Source organism: Agelaius tricolor, unplaced genomic scaffold, assembly GCF_023055355.1.
Source record: "Agelaius tricolor isolate 1412-34295 unplaced genomic scaffold, bAgeTri1.0.p SCAF_11, whole genome shotgun sequence".
NCBI classification, from domain to species: domain Eukaryota; kingdom Metazoa; phylum Chordata; class Aves; order Passeriformes; family Icteridae; genus Agelaius; species Agelaius tricolor.
This window is the reverse complement of record NW_027269271.1, coordinates 23,501,495-23,513,267: the sequence shown is the minus strand read 5'-3', so window position 1 is coordinate 23,513,267 and position 11,773 is coordinate 23,501,495.

Genomic DNA, 11,773 nt, shown 5'->3' with positions numbered 1-11,773 from the left:
AAGCAGCCTGAACAAATGCTAAGGATTTGTACTTTTTTCCCTTTGGTGCCTGGTGAAGGCAGGAAGTTTTTGGGGGTTGCCCCATGCATGTATTGCAAAGATTGATGAGGCTTGTTCTACAGCATTTAGGGCCCATTTTAAGGCTGGGTTAATAAATCTCCAGAAGTGTGATTATTTTAGGCCCTGAGCATTATCCTTGTTGTGTGATGCCCCTTCCAGAGCTGCCATGAGCACTAAATCTGCTGGCTGGTGTTCACAAGTCTGAAGGCTGAGCACAGCCCTGCAGGGAGACAGCAGGCTCTTGGTGGGGATGTTGTTTTCTGGCAAATTCATGTTGTACTTAGCACTTAATCATTTCTGTGTCCCCTAAGGCAGATTTCTTTTCCCTCTCAGTCGGTCACAGCCCTGTCACGCTCCCAAAGAGTTTGAGCAGCTGATGCTGAGTCACCAAGTGGAAAACACAAAGTATGTCTGAGGAGGCTTGACTAAGAAGTAGGAAGAAGAGGGTAGAAAAAAGGGGGAGAAGCACAGTTTAACTTTAGCTGAGGAAACTGGTTAGAGCATAAAGTTGCTCTTGAGCATGGGAGTCTTGAGTCCTCCCCTCTTCTCCCTTTTTTGGCATGGGAACATGGGTCTCACAGAGATTGTGATTCAGCCTCCAGAGGATGAACCTTTGGTCTTTTTAGGTGAAGAAGCATTTTGCTATTTTTAATAAAACCAGGATTTTAACTTGGAAATCTTGACTGCAACTTTTAGCTCTTCTATGGATCAGATATTGCAAGATTTAGGATAAGGTGAGGAATATTTATCTCTGTGATTCATGTCTGCCATCCGAACCCCCATGATTTTTTACCTCATACTAATGTTGCCTTATATATCATTTTTTCCATGTGAGGAAACACCCATTTCTCACATGGTGGCCCAAGACTCAGGCAGATGAAGTGAGCTGAAGCAGGGCAGAAGTGGGTCACAGAGCCAGGGAGGGAAGTGAACGAGGCTCCATGGGTGAGTCACAGCAGCCTGTTGAGTGATGGCCATGGATGCTTGGCTAAATCATCACAGATGCTCCCAAGGCAGTGTTGGCAGAGAGTAAGCAGTAATTAATAATAACTGTTAAATGCAGACATTTCATACCTCTCAACCTTGCAACAGGAGAAGGGTTTTTGCAGAATACTTCCTTTTTACTCACTCTCCCGCTTCATGTTCAGTACACTCTGTTCCTGAACCAAGCTGTCATTCAGCCATACTGAGACTTCCCAAGCCATTCATCTGAGGATTTCTGCCTGAAATGGCTGTAATAATCAGAGTCCCCAGGTTATCATTTAGTTCTAAGTCCTTGATATAATCAGGAAATCTCTGAGATGAGAGCTTGTGTGGAAAGCCACATAGAGAAATACCCTAGAAACCCCCACACCACTTCCTTCAATCAGTGCAAGTTGCCACCTTTTGGGGTTAATTTTTCTTGCCCAGGATATATTTGATTAAAAAAAAAGTATGATTTCCTAAGCATCCTCACACAACTTGAACATATTTTCACTCTTAATACATGTATGTAGCGCAGAATAAGGCCCAAAATCTAAAAAAACAAAAAATCTTTATTTAGGTATTGCAGATTGGTCCTGAGATGATGACCTGGAGTAGTTTTGCCATGAATGGCCAGTTTTGCTATGTCCTGCCTCGTGATGCAGGGGAGGCACAAGGCATAAGAGGGACAGAATGATGGTGTAAAAATCATGGTCATAACCAAGTTCTCCCTTTCCAAGTTCAATCTGGTGCAACTGGTATTTGAAAGAAATTATTTGCTGGTGCAATGCCTTTTTTAAACAACTTACACTATACTTTTTAAATGCGTATTTGATTTAAACCAGCCCATATGTGGGTTGGTTTTAGAAAAAAAAAAAAAAAGAGATTTTTCTTGATTTAGAAAAATAGTGACAATCTGCACAGTCTGAGGGCAGAGGTGGAAACCCAGCCCTGTTCTGAGCAAGGTTCCATGCAGCATGGGACATGCCAGGTCAAAAGGAGGGCATGTTCTGGGAAGGGGAACATGTATTTGGAAATCACCAAGGGCCATCAGAACAACTAGTGCTGCCTAGGGTAAATCTGCCTGAATTTTGTTCCAACCTCCTCACCATTTCAGTGTCCAGACACCTGCCCTTGGCTGTCCCAAAGCATCTTCCCCTGCCTCTGGGGAGATGGGAGTGCTGTGTGCTCCTGGACAGGGCATTAACCAGAGGAGCTAAACACCACGAACCCCTTGTGACTGCCTGCCACAAACTTAACCAAACCCAGCAGGAAGAAGAGGGGTGGTAGTCTAGTGAAACCCACACACAGACAGAGCCAGGGCTGCTTGCTATGAACTGGGAATTTCTCCATCCCATCTGGACCACTTGTGGCATCAGAAAAGCAGTTCAGCCACAAACCAAGCCACGAGGCCATCACTCATCAGCACACAGCACTGATGCTACTGCAGAATAGCAGGAAAGGCTCTATCCCCATCTACTTTTAAATCATCAAGCTAATAAGTACCCTGGATGATAAGATGTAATCTTTTAAATGCAGTATGGATTTCTTCCCTGAATTATGCATGATAACATCTTTAGGCAAGAGAGGTTTTTTTCCTCTCCTAGAAGAGAAATCTTGTGGTGGTGGTAATCACTATTTTACAACAGTCTCACCTGGGAAAGGCTCCCCATTGCTGGGCAATCTCTGCTGGCTTCCTGGGGGTGTGGAGCCCCTGGATGGTGCTAGAGCATCTCCAGGTGATGGGAGGCTGTTAAACCCACTGGTTCAACAAGCTGGTGCTGGCCTCCAAGCAAAAGTAGCCTGTTGAGGAAAATCAAGAGGGGAAAAAAGAATGAACACTGGGATCTCAAAGGTGACTAGGCAAAATCAGATCACATCTGGTCACATGCAGCCCCTGTCTGGGCCTCACTGGTTCCCCAGGGGGGCAGTGGGGACCACATGCTGCACAAGAGGCAAAGGGCACAAATTAAAACAAATATATAAAATTCCATCTCAATGCAAGAAAGTTCTTTTTAACTGTGAGGGTGGTCAAATGCTGGAGCAGGCTATGGAGTCTCTACCCTTGCAGATATTCAAAACCCAGACAGATACAGCCCTGGACAACTCCATGTAGGCCTGGGCAGAGGAGATGGACACAGTGATCTCAAGACCCTTTCCAACATCATTCATTCTGTGATTCTGTTTCCTGTTTCTTATACATGATTTTGACAATTCTTCTGGCCATTTCTCAGCAATTACACCATTTTGCAGGGTAATAATATAAATATTTGGCTCTCGTGCACCATTTTTCCCTCCTTGATCTCCAGTGCTTTTAATGAGGGTTGTAGCTCACAATCCCCATTGATCGGCTGAGGCACCCACAAACCAAGGGATTTGCTTAAAGATATTCAGGAAAATTGAGGGCAAAGGGACCAATCTCCAAAGTGTCACCTCCCCTTCCCAGACCAGTGCTGCCACTGCAAGGCCTGTGCAAGTGGTATTTCCAGGGAAATTTCTAAGCACCCAGTGACAGCAGAGGATGAAGGTTCAGGAGGCAGCACTCTGTTCACAGATGCAGCCCTTGGACTGCAAATCCCAGCAAAGGAAAGATGTTCCTGTGTTTTGCCGGGGAGCAGTGGTTGGTGCAGGCAGCCCTGCTCCGCTGAGCTCAGCTGAACCACAAGCAGGCAAGCTGGTGCTCCAATGGAAATGTATCCACAACTGGTAAAAACAGGCTTTACCCATCAGTGCTTCAAGCTACAGGTCAGGTTTCTGTGCATCACATGATTTTTTATTATTATTTTTTTCCCAGTGTCCTGGTGTCAGATTTGGCCAAGCTGCAACGCATAAAAACCAAAACATTTTTTCTTAATAGTACAATTATTGCTAATCCTTAGAGACTGATGTTTGTAATAGCATAAAAATCATTTTACTAAAACTGACATTGCTGTGATTTTACATCTCAATGTATTTTGATCTATAGGCAAGTACACCTTAAAAAAAAAAAAAAAATCTGATTTATCTCATGGATAGTGAAAACCAGACAGAAGAGCAGATGTGTGTGCATGTCTACAGACACACAAGAACTGAGCTCCCCTTTAAGTACTTGCTTAAATCCCAGGTCCTAACAAATAGGAATGATCTTGTTACTCCTTTGGTGAGCTGAATAAATACGTGGACTGTGTTTGTATGGAGCAGAGGAAGCAGGCAGTGGCCATTTATGGATGATTAATCACAGCCATGTATTCTTTATTTCCTATTTAGGGGTGATACAGTGGGCTGAATTCTAATCAGCTCTCTCTGTTGCAGGCTTTCATGTTTCTGCTTTCAGCAGTTAACACTTTAGAGATAGCTGAAGTTAAATGAGCAGAATGGCTGTGGATTGGGATCCAGTGTGTGGGCTCCTGGGAAGTTACACTAGAAACGGGCACAGATAATAAAACCTCCTAACAGTGAGCTGAGCCCAACTAAAACCGCTTCTGATCCCAGATATGCACTCACTACCTAATAAAGTTATGAAAACCAATGCAAAACAGAACAAAATGCTTCAACTGGCACACAGGGAACATTCCTATTTGGAGGTGCTTTACAGCTGATATACACTGTATACAGGGATAGTGGTAAGCAAGTGGAAAAGTGGAAAAGGGAAGTTCAGCCTTGTGCCCCACTCATCAGCAATTCCTCCAACAGCAGGAATGCCTACAAATGAACACAGGGTTTTAATGTTTTCTGAAAAGGTTATTTGGTAGGTAAAGCTGGATTTTCTTAATGGTCAGGACTGGAAACTACCCCTGCCTGGAGGGGCAATGCTGCCCTCCCTGGCCTCTGACTCTGGTGTAGTTGTAGTTCAAAGGATCGGCAGACCAAGCGCTCCAAGGTTTCAGGCAAAGCTCAGGAAGGCTTAGTTAGGAATTGTTGCACAAATGATTCCTCCATTCCTCCTTGTTTTTTATTTTAAAAATGCAGTATGTCAGAACACTCTTCAGCAGAGACACGATCTTCACCCCTTAGTTCAAGAGTGGAGAGAAGAATAATTTTAACAGAGCCAGAACCTCTTCTCCTTGCACGATGCTCAGTTTGACCTTTCCAGCACTACAGTGCTATTAAGATAAGAATCATGTACTGGACCCTGCCCTCAGTCACACCACAGCACACCTGAATTTGGAGTCAGTCCACTCAAGTAATTAGAATTGACTGGGACACAGACTGGTGCAGGCAGCGTTTGATATTCCTGGCATTTGTAGTGCAGGCAGTCGGTGGGATCCATTACCTCAGCCACACCTGCCCTCGGCGCGGCGCTCACAATGTGTTTATTACGCGTGGCACTAATCGCACAGCAGGAGATTAAACTGGAGAGCTTTTAAAAGGCAAATTGGCCTTTTACATCACCTAATTTGGAATGGGGGCCAGATTGCTCTGGATGATTTAGATACCTAACTCAATCAATGAGTGTGAGACATTGAAATGCCTTTGGAAGGAAAAGAAAAGAAAAACCAAAACAAAAAAAAAATACCCTGCAGTCCCCAATCTTTAAATTTCATCTTTAATTTTGGAGTGAAATTGGTGCTTAGAAAATATATCTCAGGGAGGGCAGGGAAAGAAGAGTCCATTGAGCAAAAGTGAAATCTCACTGAGCCAGGGACTGTCATCAACCCAAAGAGGAGATGGGAAATTAGCACACAGCTCAGGCTGGCTCACTCGCAGGAATACACTGACAAAATCCATGCAAGCAGATGATGCCATCCAGCCTCTGAAAATCTAATGTCCTTTAAAATTAGGGCCCTAGGTGAGAGATACTTTTCCAGGCATTAAGACTCTGGCAGCCCAGCCAAAGTACAAGATCAAGAAAATAAATTTGAAGGAGTTACTTTATTACAGATAACAGTCCTTTTCCCAGATAGCCACGCTTCAGTTAAACTCACTGAACCAAAGGCCACGTTGCAATTCACTTGGGAAAAACAGCTTGGACTAAGATATGATACAGGACAAGAAAAATTAATGATTTTGAGACATATCATCATAGGAAGAATGTGAGGAAAGTTTTTGATCTTCTTTTATTGGGACTCTTGAGATCTCCTCCTGGGCTACTATTTAAGACCCAACATTTTTTGTGCTGCTTGGATCCAGTTTCCATAGCCTAGCACAGAAAGAGGCCTCTGAAAAGAAAGCAGCACTATATTCTGCCATATGCAGTGCACCAAGTGGAGAAGAGCCACATCAACAGAGGGTGTTACTCAGCAGTGGGTAAAGAATTTAAGTGATTTTCAAGAAATGACAATTCAGTCCACAAAGGGGCTTGGGGACATGGAGGCTTGAAAGACTTGGAGGCAAAATAATAGAGCTTTGTTTTAAAGTCAGCTTGAGACTGCAGAAAACCACTCTGAAATTACCTGCTGGCTTCAGGTTATCCTTGTGTTAAGAAGGAGATACTTCAGCTGTCTGTTCTGGGGCTAGTGAAAGATCTCAGCCTTCAGAGCTGCCCGTATTCAGCACTGCAGGTAAGTTGTGACAAATAGGATGGGATTTACAGAGGGAGAAGTGCTGTTGAAGTGCAGTAATGGAGGTAATAAAGACTTTCCTCCTGGACACACAAACAGGATTTCCTACTCACTTGACCAGCCTGAGAAATGTTGCTCATTTGGACACATTTGTCTGAGTCTAAGTGAGAACACACCTGTGTGTGCATGGGCAGTCTGGGGTTAACAAAAGGTTTCTGTCAGTCCCCAAGCACTGCCAGTTTGTCCTCTGCTACACCTAGAAAATATGAACAGCATGGAAATTAAGATCTACTCATGAGCAGTAACGTAGCTCTTTTATGTAACATGCTGTAATGAAGATTATAAAAGCTGCCTTCACAATTTCCAAGTCCAATTCTTCTTCATTTTGCCAGGAATTAAACTTTCAGATCCCAAATGCAGCTTTAAAATCTGAGTTTGTAGGTCAAAAACATCAGAGAGGTTTGCAACAACTTCCTCCTTGCCACAGGCTTTGTCCACAGACACAGCTCAATGAAATGTGACTCCAGTGATGGATGCAGACCAATGACCAACACTTTGACCCTTCCAAGCCCTGGGACCACAATCCAGTGGATGTGAGAACCCACAGCAGGGGGAACCAGCTGGAGGAACATGCACAGGCCAGTCTTAATGCAGGAAAGCTTCATCCAGTTGCTCTTCTTACTCCATTTTACCGTATTATAGCAGTTATTTGATCTCCAAGAGCTGCTGGACCATGCAAGATTCAAAGCAAGCCAGCAAACTTCCTGTCCAACACTCAGGTAAATGAATATTAAATTCAGGTGAGTATTTGATTGCCCAGTGTGGCAGGCAGAGGGCTCAAACAATGGGGAAGGTTGGAGTCAGTCACTACAGCAAGACTCTGTGTTAGGAGGATCCCTATTCTAATTCCCTTCTTGACCTCTAAAGTATTTTTTTCTTCCTTTTTTTTTTTTTTTAGTGCTGTTTCTATCTACATCAATGTTCACAGACATCAAAACTAGTTAAGAATAGACTAAAAACTGAGCTAGTCCAAGCCACCAGATCAATGAAGATACAGTTCAAGAAGGCAGCATCATGGCCTGCGCCCAGGTGTTGACTGGAAAGAAGGCAGAGAAGGAACTGTACCTCCAGTCTGATGAGGTTTGTGCTCCATCAAGCCTTTGCAATCATGCCTTGCCTCATGGCAGCATAAGTGTGGTCCCTAAATCCCAACTTTTTTAAGATAAAGTTCTGAATACTACCAGGGTTACTTTTTTGGAAGCATAAAAATTTCAGATTTAGATTGATGTTCTTTTTTATTTTGTGATCATAGCTAATTAAAATAACAATAGAAACATATACAGATCCAAAAGTTTATTAGAAAAGAAACATTTTAGTTTAATTATGCCACTATGTTGTGTATGACAGAAAGCCCACTGAAATCTGAATATTTGATGATCTCTGGAATTTGACTAAGAGCTCTTCAGCCTTAGGGAGAAACTTGACAATTACTAATCTACATATGCTGACAATATCAGGGGCCCCATGAGGGTCTTTAATTGCTCTGTAAACTTCAAACTGGAGTGTTCTTCAGTAGGACAAAACAAGATGCTGCATTCAAGCTAAAGAAGAGTGGTAGTTGACATGTTTATTAAATATCCCTAGGCCCTGAAGGATTGCAGGGTTGAAGGTTCTCTGGATAGAAGTTATAAACGCAGCATCTGATTTATTCCAGACAGAATAATTAAGCATTAATGCTCAGGTGCAGCTACAGCACAATGGATCCAGGTAAACTTTCTGGATTTCCACAACTCCAAACTGTTTTTCCATTCTCTTGCTTCTACAGCCCTTTTTGCTACATTTGCTTAAGCTTTGTGACTGAGCACACGGAATGTCTGCATGATGTGAACAGAAGTGGGCGGTGAGTTCTATAAGGTGCTGACCTGAGATTTCTTGAAAGCAAAATGTGTGATATTTGCCTTACTGTTACTTAATTGGAGGCAGTGAGTTTTGTCCATGTATCTCGCAGGGGAGGACTTTTGTCCTCCAAGATACCTTCAATACAGGGCCTGAATTTTTGCCAGAAATTTTAGTACGTCTGGCTCAAATAGCAGCTGCAGGAAAATGGATTGTTTCATAGGATAACTGATAGTTTCCTATTCTTTCCCTTTAATTTACAGCTTGACACAAGCCCACGCTTTGATGCTGAAGGTTACATGTGTGTTATGTCTAGCACAGAAGGTTATTCTAGCTCATTCTCCTGTTGCTGCATTGACTTTGATGTTTACCTTGTACGTTGTCAACATAATCACCAAGCAAATTCTGATTGCTTCATTTCTCATTTTATTTCTATTTCAGGAACGTGTAGAGTTTTCCTCCCACTGCTGGGAGGGTTCATTACCTCTGCTGAACTGGCCATAGCTAGTGGAGAAACAAATAACATTAACCCCTCCAGAAGCCACCTAAAACAGCAGAACTGATCTTGGAGAGGGCTTTTACAAAGTGTTTTGTCATTTCTGGGGAGCAGAAGGAACAGACAGAGCTCGGATCACAACCCAATGGGATGTGCAGCACTTCCCATTAGGGAAACACCTTGCCTTGCAATGAAGTTGATCGGGAAATAATAGGATGGAGTAAATCCTGAAGGTCCCAGTACCAGCTTCATTCTGGGCTCTAGTAACACAGTCCAAACCTTTCAGTTTGGGATGTGAGAGTGTTATCGACACAACACGTTAAACAACCTTAACTCCAGTGAGCAATGGCACCAGTAAAACACTTGTTTATTAGCAGAATGCATCTGATCTCAAAGGCCTGCATGACAAGTTCATTACATATCAATTTAATTAGCTGATTTACATTTAATTTACATTTCAATTAATGTCTTTAGCAACAAAACGTTGCCTTAATAGGGTAATTGCCTATTAGGCAATATGTAAAAGAATAAATAGTTGCATTCTGAGGAAGAATTCCTATTTTCAATTTTTTATTACCATAAATAACCTAAATAATTATTGCTCTTAAGGGGCCACGTCCCAGCTCCCTTCTGGGCCTAATTATAAAGACTTAGTACCTCATTAGGCAAAATGGTTTCAGAGTCACAGAAAAGCATTACTCTAATCATGACTCATTAGTTTCGACAAAAGAGGGGAAAACTGCAAAAGTCGGCAAATTTTGCCATATTAGTCTTGTGGTTCATAAGCAGAGGAACATTTGAGAAGTGGCTCTTACAGATGTGTAGGCGTTTCTGTCAGGAAGTCCTGTTTTCAGAAGGGTTGTTTTGTTAACTTTGGTCATTAAGAGAGAGTCACGTCCAACTGGAAAACCTGGCACGTACAGCCCTGGTGTGGAGCAAGAACTTGAGCAAACTTTTGGGTTTCTGCTCATCTTTTCCCCTCATGGCCACGAACACAGGTGGCTTGGTTTGAAGCTGTAATGTTGGGTTCATCTTCCACCAGGCCAGAAGAGTGGCTTTCAACACCATAATATATTCCAATGCACTGAAAATGGACAAATGATTTATAGGTTTTTTTTTGAATTCAATCGTGTTTTATCACAGTGTAAAATTTACTGCAGGCTTGGATGTGACCAACCTGTAACTTTATGGCTCTCAGTGTTGGATCTACTGATGTAAAGCACTGAACTCATACATGCTCACCCTGATGGCTTAAATTTGTTAAAAAATAACGTGGAAGGTTTGGTGCAGTGCTGATGGGGTTTATGCTACGTTAGGCATCACCTCTCTGTGCTAAGCTAACATGACACTGGATCCAGAATCCTCTGTTCCTCTGGCAGTCAGTGTAAAGCCAACACTAGGGCACCAAGCTGGCACCAGGTGCGTGTCAGAAGCTCTGGCTGATTTGATGGACATGTCTGTGCTTTGTTTGGATGAAGTTTGTTCTGCTGGAGACTCAGCAGTGCAGAGATTCAGAACTGATGAGTGGAACTAAGGGCACTGATTGCAGTTGCTTAAAATCATGCCATGTGAGGAAATAAAAAGGGACTAGTTAAGATATTGTTTAGCAAATCATAAATTAATAATATTCTAGGAATACACAGAGCTTTTAAAATGAAAATGTTTAAATAATGAGAAAACAACCTTTTCATATAGTGTTAGTTTTCTCATTAACCTTTAATGATGATTCATGTGTAAAAGAAACACAAACAGCTAGAAATAGGATTGTTAATTATAGCATTGTACAGCCTCCAAGAAAGATAATCGGTGGGGGTTCTTTTTTCTCTTTTTTTATTTTTCTCTTCTTTTTTTTCCTTTTTTTAGTGACTAGGTGTTAGTGTCCTCATTTTACAGGGAGTTAAACTGGCAGCACAGAAATGTTAAGGGATATTTCATATCTCAGAGCTGTAAGGAGACTCCCTACCCTTACACTCCAGCCATCCTGCTCTAATGTTTACTGAAGTCAGCAATGTCTCTAGGGGATTTTGGAACTCATCTTGAACCCCAAGATCTTCAGACCACTTATGACTGTCCCATACTGCGCCAGCTCCTTACCTGGTTACCTGGTGTAACTCTGGAGGCAATTCATCTGCACTCTGTGTTTGGGCAAATTTATTGCCAGAGACTGGGAAGCTCTAGTTCATTATTACTTAACTTTCCTTTAACGAGGTACTGTGTGTATACACAATTAAGACACTGAAAAAGAAAGCAGGTAGGAGTCACTTTCTTATAATACTAAGGGCACACTTTTACTAGGATAACAGTGCTAGAGAGAAAGAGAGAGAGAGGCTTCTACTTCCAAAAAATATCTTATTACATTCAAAAGTTAATTACCCAGGATTCAGACGTATCTTCTGCTATTCTGAATTGTATTTTTGCCCCTACATCTGATGGATCTGGAATTCTCATTTGAGCTGCTAGCCCAAAAGCTCATTTAAAACCTTCCTGACTTTCCCATGTCCCTGATTAACACTAATCCACTCTACCCTTTCTTTTGCTACAGGTAATCAGCCTAGGGTTAGGGATGTTCCCAAGGAAAAAGCTGTGGAGGCAGCCATGTTGTGGCACTTTTGCGCTCCCCTTGGGATGCCTTTACAAATCTTCTTACAATGAAAAAGAAAATGTTCTGCCCTCCAAAGTGAATTCCATTGAAAACCAAAAGTTCTTGTCATAAAAAAAAAATATTTTTTTAAAGTATATATATTTATATATATATATATGTATGTAATATCGCTCTCTTTTTCTGATGAATTGGAGACATTTTAAAGCAGCAATGTCATAATTTATGGGGAATTTGAGCATAGCCCTCAGAGCTTCCTATTAGAAACTAACTTCAGTC